At 39.2% G+C, this 9,924-nt stretch overlaps 1 non-coding gene across 1 annotated transcript; it reads right to left on the bottom strand.

The window, feature by feature from the left end:
* Window positions 1-4,793: 4,793 nt before the first annotated feature.
* LOC131219741 (small nucleolar RNA R71) lies at window positions 4,794-4,900 on the bottom strand. The gene has a single exon (XR_009158386.1). It is a non-coding gene; the product is annotated as a small nucleolar RNA R71 (small nucleolar RNA).
* Between the last annotated feature and the right edge of the window lie 5,024 nt (window positions 4,901-9,924).

The raw sequence follows: 9,924 nt of genomic DNA, 5'->3' as shown, positions 1-9,924 counted from the left end.
GGACTAGGGTAGTTTGCTTTATGCTGTTCTAGGTTAATTTACTTTCTACAATATTTTAGGATAGTTTTCTTTTGCTGGTTTCTCTCTTGTGCTGACTTGCTTTCATGCTGAGATCCTTGTGTAAAAACTTCTTGAATCCCTCGTCCAGGTACAATCTTCCCATCACTTCTCATTTACTTTCATTGTCTCATGTACATTGCGAGCATATCTTTTACATTGAGGACAATGTAGATTTTAGGTTGGGGTGAGAGATTGGGTTTCCTAATCAGTATTTTCTTGGTCTTGAGCAAAAATTGTGAAAATGTGTGAAAATTTTTCAAAATTTTTCTAGAATTTCTTGTGAATTTGAAGTGATTTTGACGGCCATATAGGGCACTTAGAATTTCAAGATACGTGATGTTGGTAATTTCTGACTCTTAGATTCAGTATCTGTTAGATTTCACAGTTAAGTTCAAATTGTTAATCTAGAATTAGAAGTTATAAACATTGATTGAGTCATGACTTCACACGTCACATCTTGCTTTCACATTAAGGTTTCGGTTTGATATTGAAGGGTTAACTTGATGATCATTAAGCATGGAAGGAACCAACCTAGGGAATTTACCCGTCATGATCAATTGAAGAAAAAGAAAATACCTAGCTAAAAAAATAGATACTTTTAGAAAGGGTTGGGCGAATAATCTTCACCATAGGTTTGCTCCCTATAGGTGTAGATTTAATTCCCCATGGATGATATGTGAAAAGGGTTGGGCATACAATCTTCACCATAGGTCTGCTCCCTATAGGCGAGGATTTGATTCCCCTTCTTAATGTTACTTTTAATAGAAAAATCAAAAGCTGGAAGAATGAAAAGATGATCTGTGAGGCAAGTTTTGGTTTAAGTTTTGGTTATCATGAAATCTCTCGTTGGTTACCAATGATATCCTAAAATAGAGAAGTGAATTTTAATGATGATAAGCGAGATTACACTATACACCCATGGAACTCAATGTTTAGAATTTTTCTAATTGATGGATTAATACTTTGAACTTGATTATGAAGTTTACCGTGCGCTTGATTCCAGGAGACAGTATTGCCCAACATTCATGAATCTTAGATTTCTAGTATCTTGATTGTTTCAAAATCGCTTGAATTTTTAGATATTGTCCTGTAATTCTCAACTTATTTTTCGCATACTTTGCTCAGGACTAGCAAGATGCTAGTTGGGGGTTGTGTTGAGGGTCAAATATTACATATAGACCGTAGTTATTACTGGATTTTATGAGCATGATACTATTTAACGGCCCGATTTAATCGTGTCTGTGATGCAGGGTGTATTTAAGAGCTTGGATTGAAACAAGTGCTAAAAGCTAAGATTTAATGCTCAAAATTCACCAGAGCATGGCACGGACTCCAAATGACCAAGATCGACGGATTTACATGTCAGAGATCCGAGAAAATCGAGAAACTAAAGCTCAAGTGGCCGAAAAGTTAGCCAGAATGCAAGATCACAAGGTTCTCAGCATTTGTTCGGCTCAAAACTTCATACATGGCCTGGGGACCATAAATTAACCGTACATGTCAAAAATCAGCCATTGGACCTTGGTGGAAGTGGGCCAATGGATAGATCAGCCCATGAATCTCTAATTTGAGGCCCACATGACATCAGGATATGCTCCGATTTTGGTCTCAACCCTTTGAGCGAGATGGGAAGGCGGATGAACGGAGCAGATTCCTTATGAACATTACAGTAGACCCCACCTGAGTGGCATGTGCACCATGCAACAAGTGCACGCGACGTGCACTACAACCAAAGTCCGGTCAAACCGACTTAGACCCGACTTCATTAAAACGGAAGTTTTCGTTTCCTGCTGCATAAAAACAGCAACAGAGACGTGCGGACGGATTCAGGTGGGCCACCATCATCGTACATCGTGATGATCCACACCGTTCAGTGAGTTCAGGAGGTCAAACCGACAACATTCTGATCTATGGTCTGATTTTCACGAACAGTGCATGTACAGGAAGTCTCAAACGTGGGTCAGACGACTGAAGCACGGATTCAGTGGGCCGCATTATTGGAAATCAAAAACCATTCCTTCCACACTGAAATTCCACTACGAACCCTATGGACGAAATGGATTCTCCGGTTGCATCGATCAAGTGTCCACCGACATCACAGCGCAAGAAGTGCGCAGGCTCTGTTGCGCGCAACCAAAAGATCAGGGCCGTTCTGCAATCTTGGTGAGGATCGGACTGATGATCCTAGCCGACCAAATCCTTCCCCTGAGGCAATTGACCCCACCAAGAAGTGCGAATGGATTAGATGTTCGAAACGGATCGGCTATTGTGTCGAACACGGGTTGAGCACGGGTCCTCTGCACATGTTGCTAACCGACTACGAAACAGAGTCAGTTGTGTAAGTTGTCTTGCTTGATGCGCACGACCGCATGCTGTTGTACGCATTCTCCACCGCTTCTCCATGCACTGACTCCACCACCTATAAAAAGGAGACGTGAGAGAGAGGAGAGGGGGGATCTCGGTTTGGGCTTAAACGTGAATGCGAGAGAGAGAGAGAGAGAAGGATAGAGAGTAGTTGTTGTTTTTATTTTCTTTTATTTTTTAGAGAGTTCCAGCCGCATTATGTCGGGCTAAACCTCTCAGCTAGGGCTAAGAGGTGAAGCTTGCGGTGTGATGGGAACGATTCTATGGTTTGGATTCATGTTATGGCTTTGATTCATGTTAGACTAAATTGATGTTGATTTTAGTTGATTAATAGGAATGCTTCCAGTTTTTAATGGTTTGTTGTGAATGAAGTTACAACAGATCTGCGATAGCTTTGAGTATGTTCTTAGCATTATAGGGTTTATGAATTTGGGAACCCTGTTGTTCACCATCGTCTCTTGGGCATGGTTGGATGGCGGAACTCTTCCTGACATTCATACATCACTCAGATTGACTGTGAATTAGTTTAATTTTGTCGTTTGCTTTGTCTCATGGGCATGGTTTTGTGATGGAATCGATTTTAATTTACACTCGTCTGATCTCTTGAAAACTAGATTAAATAAAGTTAAGAATTGATTTTCAGGCTATATCTTCCAACTGGATGAAGATGGGACTCGAAGTCCAGTTGAGTTCATGAATCAACCATAGATCTCCCTGATCTCTACAAGTGGATCCTTTAAATCCCTAGTTTCCTACCTCTGAATTCCTTAAGTTTTAGATTAATATTTCACCATTATTCCCTCAAATTCATTTAATTTAGATTACATCTTAGTCTAATTCTAGTTCTATTTAGTTTCAGATTACGTACAGGTTTCAGTCCCTTAGGATTCGACCTCGGTCTCACCGAGTTTATTACTACATCACAACCCTATACTTGGGGAGTGAACAAGTTTTTAGCGCCGTTACCGAGGACTGACGGTTTCGTTTTCTTAAAATTAACTAGTTTTAGGAATAGTTTAAGATTAGAATTTTTCTAACTTTAGGTTTAGGTTTTTCTGATTTCTAGAAACTAACCTGTTTTCCTGTTTTGTAGGATCCTGACATAAACTTCTAAATTGGTAATCCCTTTCTAATTCATCTACTTTTTCTATTTTTAGAATTAGGGTTTGAATTTTAGAAATTTTCTAATTCTAGTATTTTCCTATTTTTAAGATATAGTTTATTTTTAGAAACTTTCCTCTTTTGTTTTTAGAAACTTTCTAATTTTAGGTTAAAATTTTCTATTTTAGAAACTTTCTAATTCTGGAACTTTCTTTTTTAGAAACTAACTTTCTATTTTTATTTTTAGTAACTTTCTAATTCTAACTCTTTTAGAATCTAACTTTGTTTCCTAATTTATTTTTAGAAATTTTCTACTTGTGGAATTTTTGTTTAGAAACTAACTTTCCTATTTTGTAGGCTTTTAAGATAGAAATTTCTAATTCAATAAGTTCTTTCTCCACTTTTAATTTTTCAGATCTCTTTTAGTAACTTACTTTCTAGTTTAGGACTTTCCTAATTGATTTTAGAAATTTCCACTTTCCTTTAGGAATTTTTTCTTTTCAAAACTAGTTTACTTCTATCTTTCTTTTTAAGGATTTTCTAATTTTAGACCTTCTCTTTAGAAACTGACTTGTTTTGTTTTCTTTTGCAAGTTTTTAACTAAGGGACTCCAAATTGGTAACTTCTTTCCAACCCTCTCTTTTTTCCTAGATTTTTCTTTCCTTTCTTAGGATTAGGTTTTGAATTTGATTGAGGACTGTGAGTGTTTCATGCCCAAGTGGGCTCGTGACAACACTCAACGTCTCTTGACTGAAGGAGGATTGGTTGAGGGGTTAACTATCCATCGCAGGACTAAACACCACTCGAAATCCCCTGAGTTAATTGAAGTGATGGTTGAAAACCAACCTCTTCTACCCCAACTTAGGATGGAGGACATTCAGGATGAGAATGAGGTGCATCAAGTACCCCCACCTCGTACTTTACGAGATTATTTACAACCAGCGGGGGTGAGTACGCCCTCATGCATGATTTTTCCTGAAAATACAGGATATATGGACATCAAGCCAGGGGTTATCCAACTCCTTCCTAAGTTCCATGGGCTTGAATCTGAAGAACCATACCTACATTTGAAAGAGTTTGATGAGATCATAGCCACTTTATATTTTCAAAATGTGTCTGAGGACACAGTCAGGCTGAAACTCTTCCCTTTTTCCTTGAAAGAGAAGACTAAGACGAGGTTACATTCACTGCGTCCTAGATCCATTAAAACATGGAATGATATGCAGAGGAAATTTATAAAGAAATTTTTTCCACATCATAAAACGATTACCCCTAGAAAAGCAATCATGAACTTCACCCAAAAGGAAGATGAAACATTTTACCAATGTTGGGAAAGGTTCAAGGATTTGGTCAGTTCATGCCCACAACACGGCTTTGAGACGTGGCGCATTGTAAATTTTTACTATGATGGACAGACATCTGCCATGCGCCAAATGGTCGAGACAATGTGTAATAGAGAATTCATTAATAAAAATGTTGACGAGGTATGGGATTACCTCAATAGTCTTGCTGAAAAAACACAATCATGGGACTACTACCCAAAATCGAATACCACGTCTAGGCCGACTCAATCAAAGGAAAAAGGTGGATTGTATCTCTGGAAAGAAGAGGATGATCTCAAGTATTAAGTGACTACGCTCATAAGAAAAGTTAAGGCTATGGAAAGAAAGAAGGATAAGTTTAATGAAAGTGTTTGTGGCATCTGTGATTGCAACATTCATACAACTGAAAATTGTCTTATGATACCTGCCTTTCGAGAAGTGTTGAATGAACAATCCAATGCCATAAATACTTATCAAAGACCTTTCAATGGACCGACCTCTAATACGTACAATCCTGGTTGGAAAAATCATCCAAACTTTAATTAGAGAAATGGACAAACTGCTACCCCTTAAAGTTTCTTCAATCAAAATCCAAATCAGGGGAAACCTCAAGAAGAACCGGTTCAAAATTCCATGCAAGAGCTAACCCAGGCAATGCGAGATTTTATGCAAAAGATGGATTCACGTATGACGGTTATAGAAAAGGGGATGCTTCCTGCACAACCGCTCCCCAATCCTAAACTGCAATACGAGATAAGTAATCCCAGCTTTTCAAATCAAATGGAGCACGCTAAATCCATCACCACTCTTAGGAGTGGGAAGATCATTGATAAAACTCTTCCGGTTAGGCTCAAAAAGCCTCAAGAACCAGAAGAGGACAATAATGATAGATCTAGTGAGGCCCCACAAAAATTAGAACTGGAACTTCTAGAAAAGCTAGTTGCTCCATTTTCCCAACGGTTGGTCACACCAAAACCTCTCTCTATCTCTCAGGATATCCTAGAGGTGTTGAAACAAGTGAAAGTCAACATTCTTCTACTTGATGTCGTAAAACAGATACCTTCATATGCCAAATTCCTGAAAGACTTATGCACGACCAAAGGACGGCAGAATAATCAAAAGAAGATCGTCTTGACCGAGAAAGTGAGTGTCATCCTAAAGCAAGACGTGCCACAGAAATTCAAAAATCTCAGTAGCCCAACCGTATCATGTGTAATCGGGGACCATTGAATTGATCATGCACTTCTTGACTTAGGAGCGAGCGTCAATCTGATTCCCTACTCGGTATACAAACAGTTAGGTTTGGGTGAATTAAATCCCACCCTAACTACACTACAACTTGTTGATCGCTCTGTTCGTGTACCAAGAGGGATAATTGAGGATGTGTTGGTCCAAGTTGATAGATTTTACTACCCTATAGATTTTATCATCCTGGACACCGAACCCATCAATAACATGAGCACTCAGATTTTCGTCATTCTTGGTCGCCCATTCCTTGCCACTTCAAACGCAATTATCAATTGCAGGAATGGTGTCATGACTATGTCCTTTGGAAATATGACATTGGAGTCAAACATCTTTTTCAATAACGGCAGAAACTTAGAGGATGATGACGATTTCCACGACATTAACATAATTGACTCTTTAGTGGAAGATACGACACCTCTGACCTTATCCTCTGACCCTCTAGAGACGTGCCTGGCCCACTCCCATAATTTTGATAATGACATAATTAGGGAGACGTGTGCCTTGCTTGATACTGCACTAGTACTTGAAGTTAACCGGTGGAGGCCACAATTTGAAGAGTTTTCCCAAACTGATGTAGTGCCTCTACCGTTTAACCTCAAGCCGCCGAAGCTTGACCTAAAACCTTTGCCCTCTGATTTGAAATATGTCTATTTAGGTCAAGATGAGACATACTCGGTGGTGATCTCTGCCCACCTGGAGAAAGAAGAGGAGAGTATGCTCATATCTACTCTCATTGAGCATAAGGGAGCCCTTAGATGGACGATTGCGGACCTCAAGGGAATCGACCCCTCGATTTGTACTCACCGCATATATCTTGAGGAAAATGCGAAGACCGCTTGGTAATCACAACGTAGACTAAATCCAAACATGAGGGAAGTGGTTAAGGCCGAGGTTCTTAAACTATTGGATGTGGGTATCATATACCCCATATCCGATAGTCAATGGGTGAGTCCAACTCAGGTGGTTCCTAAGAAGTCTGGGATCACCATCATAGTCAATGCCAATAATTAACTCGTGCCAACTAGAGTTACTACTGGTTGGAGAATGTGCATTGACTACAAGAAGCTGAATACCGTCACGAGGAAGGACCACTTTCCTTTGCCCTTCATTGATCAAATCTTGAAAAGGCTAGCTGGTCATTCCTATTACTGTTTCCTTGACGGGTATTCGAGTTACAATCAGATTGAAATCGCCCCTGAGGACCAGGAAAAGATGACATTTACATGTCCTTACGGCACCTTTGCCTATAGAAGGATGTCATTCGGATTATGTAGTGCTCCTGCCACCTTTCAGCGATGTATGATGAGTATCTTTTCTGACATGGTGGGGAAATACCTAGAGGTCTTCATGGACGATTTGTCTGTTTTCGGTTCATCTTTCAGTGAGTGCTTAGAGTCTCTTAAATGTGTGCTGAAAATATGTGAAGAAAAGAACTTGGTACTTAATTGGAAGAAGTGCCACACTTTTGTAATATCTCGTCCAAATGAATCGAGGTGGATAAGGCAAAAATTGATCTTATCTCTAACCTACCTCCACCCAAGAACATTAGAGACGTGCGATCCTTCTTAGGACACGCAGGATTTTACAGGCACTTCAACTTTAAAATGATGCACCATACGAGTGGACTGAGCCATGTCAGGAAGCTTTCACTAAGCTTAAGGGCATGTTAACTAGTGCACTCATCATACAACCACCCAAATGGAGCATTCTTTTTTAACTTATGTGCGATTCTTCTGATTTTGATCTTGGAGGTTCTAGGTCAAAGAAAAGATAAAAGGCCCTACGTCATTCATTACGCAAGTAAGACTTTAAATCCTGCCCAAGTGAATTACTCGACTACGGAGAAGGAACTCTTAGTTGTAGTGTTCGCCTTAGACAAATTTAGGTCCTACTTGATCGGATCCCCGCCTGATACGATGGATCCTTCTACTCCAAGAGTTTGATTTAGAAATAAAAGATAAAAAGGGAGTAGAGAACGTAGTGGTTGACCATCTTTCTTACCTTAATCCCTCGATTCTCTTGAAACGACACATATTAATGACATGTTCCCCGATGAACAATTGTTCGTCTCCCATTCACCTTGGTTCGCTAATATTGCCAATTATCTTACTGCAATTATTCACCGAGGTGCGCAACTTTTTCGGGGATCGCCTAGACCAAATCTTAAGGAGATGTGTGCATTTAATCTCTTTCTAACAAGGCCTCTTTTCGCCAAAAAGATTGCAATGTGGCTTTTAACTATGTCGGGGACACTCATGAGTTTTGCAAAGCTTGTGAGACTTGTCCCATCGAAATCTATCTCATTCTTATCATCGGGCATTTGATTGGGCAATTTCATGGGACTATTCCCCCAATCTTTTGGAAATCTAGCTTTGTAGACTATGCCACTTGCATTAAATTCCTAAAAGTAACATCCTTTCCCGATTCGAGAATGCCTCGAGCTATCATTAGTGATGGGGCTCACACTTTTGTAATAGGCCATTCGGAAACTTAATGAATTGGTACATAGAGCCTACTGGGCAAGTGGCATTTTTTGAAAAATTAACCCCGACCGTCGTAAGGATTGGTCATTTCCGATGCCTTACTGACATTGGAATGTCGCCTTTAGACTTATCTATGGGAAAGCTTGCCACTTGCCTGTGGAGTTGGAACATAGAGCCTACTTGGCATTTAAAAAATTGAATTTCAATCTGGACAACACTGGCTCGCTACACAAACTTCAGTTGACTGAACTCGAAAAAATTCGGAACGACGCATACGAGAACTCGAGAATTTACAAGGACAAAATGTAGGCATTTCATGACCAACGTATTCTACAGAAATCATTCTCACCTGGTCAGAAAGTCCTTTTATATAATTCTCGATTACATCTTTTTCCAGGTAAGCTTCAATCTCGTTGGACTAGCCCTTACATTGTGGTGACTGCGTATCCTCATCAGGCCGTTGAGATAAGAGATCCTGACAATGGCAAAGAGTTTAAAGTAAATGGACATCGCTTAAAGCCATTTGTCGAGAAATTTGATTCAGAGGACATGTCCATACCTCTGACTAATCATGTTTACCAAGATTGATCTCCTAGTATGATGGAGGTATAGGTAGGTTTCATGTTTTCATAAGACTACGGTAGTTTGCTTTATGCTGTTCTAGGTTAATTTTCTTTCTATAATGTTTTAGGATAGTTTTCTTTTGTTGGTTTCTCTCTTGTGCTGACTTGCTTTCATGCTGAGATCCTTGTGTAAAAACTTCTTGAATCCCTCATCCAGGTACAATCTTCCCATCACTTCTCATTTACTTTCATTGTCTCATGTACATTATGAGCATATCTTTTACATTGAGGACAATGTAGATTTTAGGTTGGGGGTGAGAGATTAGGTTTCCTAATCAGGATTTTCTTGGTCTTGAGCAAAAATTGTGAAAATTTGTTAAAATTTTTCAAAATTTTTCTGGAATTTCTTGTGAATTTGAAGTGATTTTGACGGCCATCTAGGGCACTTAGAATTTCAAGATACGTGATGTTGGTAATTTCTGACTCTTAGATTCAGTATCTGTTAGATTTCACAGTTAAGTTTGAATTGTTAATCTAGAATTAGAAGTTATAAACATTGATTGAGTCATGATTTTCCACGTCACATCTTGCTTTCACATTAAGGTTTCGGTTTGATATTGAAGGGTTAACTTGGTGATCGTTAAGCATGGAAGGAACCAACCTAGGGAATTTGCCCGTCATGATCAATTGAAGAAAAAGAAAATACCTAGCTAAAAAAAATAAAAAAAAATAGATACTTTTGGAAAGGGTTAGGCGAATAATCTTCACCATAGGTTTGCTCCC

Source organism: Magnolia sinica, chromosome 11, assembly GCF_029962835.1.
Source record: "Magnolia sinica isolate HGM2019 chromosome 11, MsV1, whole genome shotgun sequence".
Lineage (NCBI taxonomy): Eukaryota > Viridiplantae > Streptophyta > Magnoliopsida > Magnoliales > Magnoliaceae > Magnolia > Magnolia sinica.
Note: the sequence above shows the minus strand (reverse complement) of the source record. Positions and strands in the feature narration are given on the sequence as shown.